Source organism: Drosophila bipectinata, unplaced genomic scaffold (genome assembly GCF_030179905.1).
Source record: "Drosophila bipectinata strain 14024-0381.07 unplaced genomic scaffold, DbipHiC1v2 scaffold_219, whole genome shotgun sequence".
In the NCBI taxonomy this organism is placed as follows: domain Eukaryota; kingdom Metazoa; phylum Arthropoda; class Insecta; order Diptera; family Drosophilidae; genus Drosophila; species Drosophila bipectinata.
Window position 1 is genome coordinate 52,501 of NW_027222864.1, and position 10,000 is coordinate 62,500.

General features: G+C 31.7%; 2 non-coding genes across 2 annotated transcripts; both read left to right on the plus strand.

The window, feature by feature from the left end:
- The first annotated feature begins 437 nt into the window (after window positions 1-437).
- On the plus strand, window positions 438-616 carry LOC138927326 (5.8S ribosomal RNA). Its single transcript, XR_011443844.1, has one exon. It is a non-coding gene; the product is annotated as a 5.8S ribosomal RNA (ribosomal RNA).
- Window positions 617-934: 318 nt separating this feature from the next.
- LOC138927321 (large subunit ribosomal RNA) lies at window positions 935-4,881 on the plus strand. Its single transcript, XR_011443839.1, has one exon. It is a non-coding gene; the product is annotated as a large subunit ribosomal RNA (ribosomal RNA).
- The last annotated feature ends 5,119 nt before the right edge of the window (window positions 4,882-10,000 follow it).

The following is a 10,000-nucleotide window of genomic DNA, read 5'->3' on the forward strand; positions in this document are numbered from 1 at the left end:
TATAAATTATATTTATATTGATTATATAAAACTAAGACATTTCGCAACAATTATTTTAGGTATATCAAAAAAATTAAACATATTTTATATGTTTAAATATAGACGAATATATTGAATATAAATTGCGTGTATATTTAATTAATATACATGCGTTGCGTGATGTATTGTTCATATTAAATTATGCGCATACATTGATAAATGCAACACCTAAAATATACATTGTTGTACCTGATATACAGGTTAATGCTTTATATAATATTAAAACAATATAAATTATATTTATATTGATTATATAAAACTAAGACATTTCGCAACAATTATTTTAGGTATAAAAATAACTTTATTGAAGGAATTGATATAGCCAGTTAAATGGTGTATTTTTAATTTCTTTCAATAAAAACATAATTGACGAATTGTATATTTATATATATTTATAAAACTCTAAGCGGTGGATCACTCGGCTCATGGGTCGATGAAGAACGCAGCAAACTGTGCGTCATCGTGTGAACTGCAGGACACATGAACATCGACATTTTGAACGCATATCGCAGTCCATGCTGTTATGTACTTTAATTAATTTTATAGTGCTGCTTGGACTACATATGGTTGAGGGTTGTAAGACTATGCTAATAAAGTTGCTTATTATTATATATTTTTATAATGATATGCATATGGTATATTATTGGATATATTTATATATTCATAATATTAAATATAAAAGCAATTATCTCAAATATTTATAAAAGAAAAAATGAAGATATACAATTCTTTCTTTTTTCAATTCAAATAATACTGAGAAATGTCTAGCATAAAAAAAATTAAATTTTTTTTAACTAGAATTGTCTCTTATTTAAAGATGCAAATTGAAAATATATCAAATATATTGTTCTTCATAGAGATATATTGTTTATATATATATATACATTGCTTTATACAACCTCAACTCATATGGGACTACCCCCTGAATTTAAGCATATTAATTAGGGGAGGAAAAGAAACTAACAAGGATTTTCTTAGTAGCGGCGAGCGAAAAGAAATCAGTTCAGCACTAAGTCACTTTGTCTATATGGCAAATGTGAGATGCAGTGTATGGAGCGTCAATATTCTAGTATGAGAAATTAACGATTTAAGTCCTTCTTAAATGAGGCCATTTACCCATAGAGGGTGCCAGGCCCGTATAACGTTAATGATTACTAGATGATGTTTCCAAAGAGTCGTGTTGCTTGATAGTGCAGCACTAAGTGGGTGGTAAACTCCATCTAAAACTAAATATAACCATGAGACCGATAGTAAACAAGTACCGTGAGGGAAAGTTGAAAAGAACTCTGAATAGAGAGTTAAATAGTACGTGAAACTGCTTGGTTAAGCCCGATGAACCTGAATATCCATTATGGAAAATTCATCATTAAAGTTATAATATTTAAATAATATTATAGAAATAGTGTGCATTTTTTCCATATAAGGACATTGTAATCTATTAACATATATAATTTATCATAAAATATGACTTATAGTTTATTCAAATTATTATGCTTGCATTTTAACATAGGATAAATGTCATTAATTTGATAAAGTGTTGATAGATTAATAAGAATACAGTGCGTTAATTTTTCGGAATTATATAATGGCATAATTATCATTGATTTTTGTGTTTATTATATGCACTTGTATGATTAACAATGCGAAAGATTCAGGATACCTTCGGGACCCGTCTTGAAACACGGACCAAGGAGTCTAACATATGTGCAAGTTATTGGGATATAAACCTAATAGCGTAATTAACTTGACTATTAATGGGATTAGTTTTTTAACTATTTTATAGTTAATTAACACAATCCCGGGGCGTTCTATATAGTTATGTATAATAATATTTATATTATTTATGCCTCTAACTGGAACGTACCTTGAGCAGATATGCTGTGACCCGAAAGATGGTGAACTATACTTGATCAGGTTGAAGTCAGGGGAAACCCTGATGGAAGACCGAAACAGTTCTGACGTGCAAATCGATTGTCAGAATTGAGTATAGGGGCGAAAGACCAATCGAACCATCTAGTAGCTGGTTCCTTCCGAAGTTTCCCTCAGGATAGCTGGTGCATTTTAATGTTATATAAAATAATCTTATCTGGTAAAGCGAATGATTAGAGGCCTTAGGGTCGAAACGATCTTAACCTATTCTCAAACTTTAAATGGGTAAGAACCTTAACTTTCTTGATATGAAGTTTAAGGTTATGATATAATGTGCCCAGTGGGCCACTTTTGGTAAGCAGAACTGGCGCTGTGGGATGAACCAAACGTAATGTTACGGTGCCCAAATTAACAACTCATGCAGAAACCATGAAAGGCGTTGGTTGCTTAAAACAGCAGGACGGTGATCATGGAAGTCGAAATCCGCTAAGGAGTGTGTAACAACTCACCTGCCGAAGCAACTAGCCCTTAAAATGGATGGCGCTTAAGTTGTATACCTATACATTACCGCTAAAGTAGATGATTTATATTACTTGTAATATAAATTTTGAAACTTTAGTGAGTAGGAAGGTACAATGGTATGCGTAGAAGTGTTTGGCGTAAGCCTGCATGGAGCTGCTATTGGTACAGATCTTGGTGGTAGTAGCAAATAATCGAATGAGACCTTGGAGGACTGAAGTGGAGAAGGGTTTCGTGTGAACAGTGGTTGATCACGAGTTAGTCGGTCCTAAGTTCAAGGCGAAAGCCGAAAATTTTCAAGTAAAAATAAATATTACAATTATTGTGAAAATTATATACTTGAATAATTTTGAACGAAAGGGAATACGGTTCCAATTCCGTAACCTGTTGAGTATCCGTTTGTTATTAAATATGGGCCTCGTGCTCATCCTGGCAACAGGAACGACCATAAAGAAGCCGTCGAGAGATATCGGAAGAGTTTTCTTTTCTGTTTTATAGTCGTACTACCATGGAAGTCTTTCGCAGAGAGATATGGTAGATGGGCTAGAAGAGCATGACATATACTGTTGTGTCGATATTTTCTCCTCGGACCTTGAAAATTTATGGTGGGGATACGCAAACTTCTCAACAGGCCGTACCAATATCCGCAGCTGGTCTCCAAGGTGAAGAGTCTCTAGTCGATAGAATAATGTAGGTAAGGGAAGTCGGCAAATTAGATCCGTAACTTCGGCTAAGGATTGGCTCTGAAGATTGAGATAGTCGGGCTTGATTGGGAAACAATAATATGGTTTATGTGCTCGTTCTGGGTAAATAGAGTTATAATCATTTATGGTTGTAACTTGTTCCCCGGATAGTTTAGTTACGTATCCAATTGTGGAACTTTCTTGCTAAAATTTTTAAGAATACTAGTTGGGTCAAACAAATGAGTTCTTAATTAATTATAACGATTATCAATTAACAATCAATTCAGAACTGGCACGGACTTGGGGAATCCGACTGTCTAATTAAAACAAAGCATTGTGATGGCCCTAGCGGGTGTTGACACAATGTGATTTCTGCCCAGTGCTCTGAATGTCAAAGTGAAGAAATTCAAGTAAGCGCGGGTCAACGGCGGGAGTAACTATGACTCTCTTAAGGTAGCCAAATGCCTCGTCATCTAATTAGTGACGCGCATGAATGGATTAACGAGATTCCTTCTGTCCCTATCTACTATCTAGCGAAACCACAGCCAAGGGAACGGGCTTGGAATAATTAGCGGGGAAAGAAGACCCTTTTGAGCTTGACTCTAATCTGGCAGTGTAAGGAGACATAAGAGGTGTAGAATAAGTGGGAGATATTAGACTTCGGTTTGGTATCGACAATGAAATACCACTACTCTTATTGTTTCCTTACTTACTTGATTAAATGGAACGTGTATCATTTCCTAGCCATTATACGGATATATTTATTATATCTTATGGTATTGGGTTTTGATGCAAGCTTCTTGATCAAAGTATCACGAGTTTGTTATATAATCGCAAACAAATTCTTTAATGAGAGATGCATTCATGTATTATCGATTTGAAAATTTGGTATAACTCCAATTACTCAGGTATGATCCAATTCAAGGACATTGCCAGGTAGGGAGTTTGACTGGGGCGGTACATCTCTCAAATAATAACGGAGGTGTCCCAAGGCCAGCTCAGTGCGGACAGAAACCACACATAGAGCAAAAGGGCAAATGCTGACTTGATCTCGGTGTTCAGTACACACAGGGACAGCAAAAGCTCGGCCTATCGATCCTTTTGGTTTAAAGAGTTTTTAACAAGAGGTGTCAGAAAAGTTACCATAGGGATAACTGGCTTGTGGCGGCCAAGCGTTCATAGCGACGTCGCTTTTTGATCCTTCGATGTCGGCTCTTCCTATCATTGTGAAGCAAAATTCACCAAGCGGTGGATTGTTCACCCATGCAAGGGAACGTGAGCTGGGTTTAGACCGTCGTGAGACAGGTTAGTTTTACCCTACTAATGACAAAACGTTGTTGCGACAGCATTCCTGCGTAGTACGAGAGGAACCGCAGGTACGGACCAATGGCACAATACTTGTTCGAGCGAACAGTGGTATGACGCTACGTCCGTTGGATTATGCCTGAACGCCTCTAAGGTCGTATCCGTGCTGGACTGCAATGATAAATAAGGGGCAATTTGCATTGTATGGCTTCTAAACCATTTAAAGTTTATTATTTATATTTTAAACGACAATGGATGTGATGCCAATGTAATTTGTAACATAGTAAATTGGGAGGATCTTTGATCACCTGATGCCATGCTAGTTACATATGAAAACATTATTTAATACAATGACAAAGCCTAGAATCAATTGTAAACGACTTTTGTAACGGGCAAGGTGTTGTAAGTGGTTGAGCAGCTGCCATACTGCGATCCACTGAAGCTTATCCTTTGCTTGATGATTCGAAATATAAAAAAAATGTAAATATGCATGTGTAAATATGTATATTTAGTATAAAAAATCTTTATATGCTATATCTAAGAAAGCATATAAGGATTTATCACGGGTTGTCCACGTTTCCCTACTAATTGTGGCCTACTAACTGTTTCGTCATCTTATTAGTGACGTGAAAAATGAAAATAATATTTTTCATTTATATTGTTATAAGTCTTAAACCTTAAGACGGCGGGAGTTGAATTACTTTCGTTTAGGTAGCCAAATGCCTCGTCATCTTATTAGTGACGTGAAAAATGAAAATAATATTTTTCATTTATATTGTTAAAATCATTAAATCTTACAAAGGCGGAAGATGAATCACCTTCTTTTGGGTAGCCAAATGACTCGTCATCTTATTAGTGACGTGAAAAATGAAAATAAGATTTTTCATTTATATTGTTATAAGTCTTAAACTTAAGACGGCGGGAGTTGAATTACTTTCGCATAGGAGCCAAATGCCTCGTCATCTTATTAGTGACGCGCATGATTCAAAACCTTCCCCTAAAAATGAAATAATATTTTTTCATTATATTGTTATAAGTCTTAAACCTTAAGACGGCGGGAGTTGAATTACTTTCGCATAGGTAGCCAAATGCCTCGTCATCTTATTAGTGACGTGAAAAATGAAAATAATATTTTTCATTTATATTGTTATAAGTCTTAAAACCTTATAACGGCGGCGGAATTGATTACTTTCGCATAGGTAGCCAAATGCCTCGTCATCTTATTAGTGACGTGAAAAATGAAAAATATTTTTTCATTTATATTGTTATAAGTCTTAAACTTTAAGACGGCGGGAGTTGAATTACTTTCGCATAGGTAGCCAAATGCCTCGTCATCTTATTAGTGACGCGCATGATTCAATTCAAGAGATCTTCTGTCCCTCTTTAAAACGTCACGGATATGAAAAATATAAACATATATTGTTATAAGTCTTAAACCTTAAGACGGCGGGAGTTGAATTACTTTCGCATAGGTAGCCAAATGCCTCGTCATCTTATTAGTGACGCGCATGATTCAATTCAAGAGATTCCTTCTGTCCCTATTTAAAACCTCACGGATATTAAAAATATTTAACATATATTGTTATAAGTCTTAAACCTTAAGACGGCGGGAGTTGAATTACTTTCGCATAGGTAGCCAAATGCCTCGTCATCTTATTAGTGACGCGCATGATTCAATTCAAGAGATTCCTTCTGTCCCTATTTAAAACCTCACGGATATTAAAAATATTAAACATATATTGTTATAAGTCTTAAACCTTAAGACGGCGGAGTTGAATTACTTTCGCATAGGTAGCCAAATGCCTCGTCATCTTATTAGTGACGCGCATGATTCAATTCAAGAGATTCCTTCTGTCCCTATTTAAAACCTCACGGATATTAAAAATATTAAACATATATTGTTATAAGTCTTAAACCTTAAGACGGCGGGAGTTGAATTACTTTCGCATAGGTAGCCAAATGCCTCGTCATCTTATTAGTGACGCGCATGATTCAATTCAAGAGATTCCTTCTGTCCCTATTTAAAACCTCACGGATATTAAAAATATTAAACATATATTGTTATAAGTCTTAAACCTTAAGACGGCGGGAGTTGAATTACTTTCGCATAGGTAGCCAAATGCCTCGTCATCTTATTAGTGACGCGCATGATTCAATTCAAGAGATTCCTTCTGTCCCTATTTAAAACCTCACGGATATTAAAATTAAACATATATTGTTATAAGTCTTAAACCTTAAGACGGCGGGAGTTGAATTACTTTCGCATAGGTAGCCAAATGCCTCGTCATCTTATTAGTGACGCGCATGATTCAATTCAAGAGATTCCTTCTGTCCCTATTTAAAACCTCACGGATATTAAATATTAAACATATATTGTTATAAGTCTTAAAACTTAAGACGGCGGGAGTTGAATTACTTTCGCATAGGTAGCCAAATGCCTCGTCATCTTATTAGTGACGCGCATGATTCAATTCAAGAGATTCCTTCTGTCCCTATTTAAAACCTCACGAATATTAAAAATATTAAACATATTTTTTCATATGGATATGCAACCGTATGGATAAATCCAAAAATATGTGTGGGAAAGTCGTACTTCTATACGATAAATGCCGGATTGACGAAACCGTGTTCAAAAAAGGTATATAGGGTAGGTGGTGTTCGGCCTACCAATATATATTAAAATAATATTATATTAAACAGAAGATCCGCCAGTATTAATATATAGCATATGGTTATGAATACATATGCATATAACATATATGAAAATATATGAATATTAAAAAAAATATATATGATATGAAATATTTATATGTATATGGAATATATGTAGGTGATGGTGTTAGCCTACCATATATATATAATATAATATTTAATTATATTATATTAAATATGGAAATATTAAAAATATATTAAAAATATTAAAAATATTTTCATATGGATATGCAATCGTATGGATATCCAAATATGTGTGGGAAAGTCATACTTCCCATACAATAAATGACCGGATTGACGAAACCGTGTTCAAAAAGGTATATAGGGTAGGTGGTGTTCAGCCTGCCAATATAATATTAAAATAATATTATATTAAACAGAAGACCGCCAGTATTAATATATAAGCATATGGTTATGAATACATATGCATATAACATATATGAAAATATATGAATATAAAAAAATATATATGGATATGAAAATATTTATATGTATATGAAATATATGGTAGGTGATGGTGATAGCCTACCATATAATATATAATATAATAATTTAATTATATTATATTAAATATGGAAATATTAAAAATATATTAAAAATATTAAAAATATTTTCATATGGATATGCAATCGTATGGATATCCAAATATGTGTGGGAAAGTCATACTTCCCATACAATAAATGACCGGATTGACGAAACCGTGTTCAAAAAGGTATATAGGGTAGGTGGTGTTCAGCCTACCAATATAATATTAAAATAATATTATATTAAACAGAAGACCGCCAGTATTAATATATGAGCATATGGTTTATGATACATATGCATATAACATATATATAATAATATTAATTATATTATATTAAATATGGAAATATTAAAATATATTAAAATATTAAAAATATTTTCATATGGATATGCAATCGTATGGATATCCAAATATGTGTGGGAAAGTCATACTTCCCATACAATAAATGACCGGATTGACGAAACCGTGTTCAAAAAGGTATATAGGGTAGGTGGTGTTCGGCCTACCAATATAATATTAAATAATATTATATTAAACAGAAGACCGCCAGTATTAATATATAAGCATATGGTTATGAATACATATGCATATAACATATATGAAAATATATGAATATAAAAATATATATGGATATGAAAATATTTATATGTATATGAAATATATGGTAGGTGATGGTGATAGCCTACCATATAATATATAATATAATAATTTAATTATATTATATTAAATATGGAAATATTAAAAATATATTAAAAATATAAAATATAATATATTTTCATATGGATATGCAATCGTATGGATATCCAAATATGTGTGGGAAAGTCATACTTCCCATACAATAAATGACCGGATTGACGAAACCGTGTTCAAAAAGGTATATAGGGTAGGTGGTGTTCGGCCTACCAATATAATATTAAAATAATATTATATTAAACAGAAGACCGCCAGTATTAATATATATGAGCATATGGTTATGAATACATATGCATATAACATATATGAAAATATATGAATATAAAAAAATATATATGGATATGAAAATATTTATATGTATATGAAATATATGGTAGGTGATGGTGATAGCCTACCATATAATATATAATATAATAATTTAATTATATTATATTAAATATGGAAATATTAAAAATATATTAAAAATATTAAAAATATTTTCATATGGATATGCAATCGTATGGATATCCAAATATGTGTGGGAAAGTCATACTTCCCATACAATAAATGACCGGATTGACGAAACCGTGTTCAAAAAGGTATATAGGGTAGGTGGTGTTCAGCCTACCAATATAATATTAAAATAATATTATATTAAACAGAAGACCAGCAGTATAAATAGAGGAGCATATGGTTATGAATAGATATGCATATAACATATAGGAAAAGATATGAATAAAAAAAAAAATATATGGATATGAAAATATTTATAGGTATATGAAAAATATGGGAAGTGATGGGGATAGCCTACAATATAATAGATAATATAATAATTTTATTATATTATATTAAATATGCAAATATTAAATTATTTTCATATGGATATGGATATGGATATACATATTCAGATTGATATACTAAAATATACTGGAATATACCGATGAGTATATTTAGGTGAGGGTAAAAAGGCAAATAATACCCAGCTTGACGAAAGTGTGTTCAAAAAGGTATATAGGGTAGGTGGTGTCGTCCTACCAATATAGTATATTATTTATATTATATGAATATACTAAAATACCGATGAGTATTTTTAGGTGAGGGAAAGAAGGCAAATAAATACCCAGCTTGACGAAAGTGTGGTCAAAAAGGTATATATGGTAGGTGGTGTAAGCCTATCTATATAATATAACATACTATATTATATATTATATATACACTATATTGTATACTTAGATAATATCGTTGAAGCGTCTACGTCTTATTATAAATTATAATTTGACAAGTTTCCAATTATTATCGTTAATTTCTGGTTCTAGGCAAATAAAAATTTCTTTTTATTATATCCTAGTAAGTATATGGAATTAAATTTAATTTCATATACGTATATGATAATAGTAGTAATATTATTATTATTATTGTATAAATAAATATGAATAAACTATATATATGAAAATATATAAATATATGAAAATTAAAAAGTGCTTAGTTTTATATCATATAAAACTAGACTTTTATATACAAAGAAAATAAATTTTAAATTTATTATCAAAATACATATGCGATAATTTTATTATAAAATTAAGCAAATATATATATGTGAATATATACAAATTGTTGTATGTGAAAATATAAAGATATTTTAGAATTAAATATATGCATAATATTGTATTTTTAT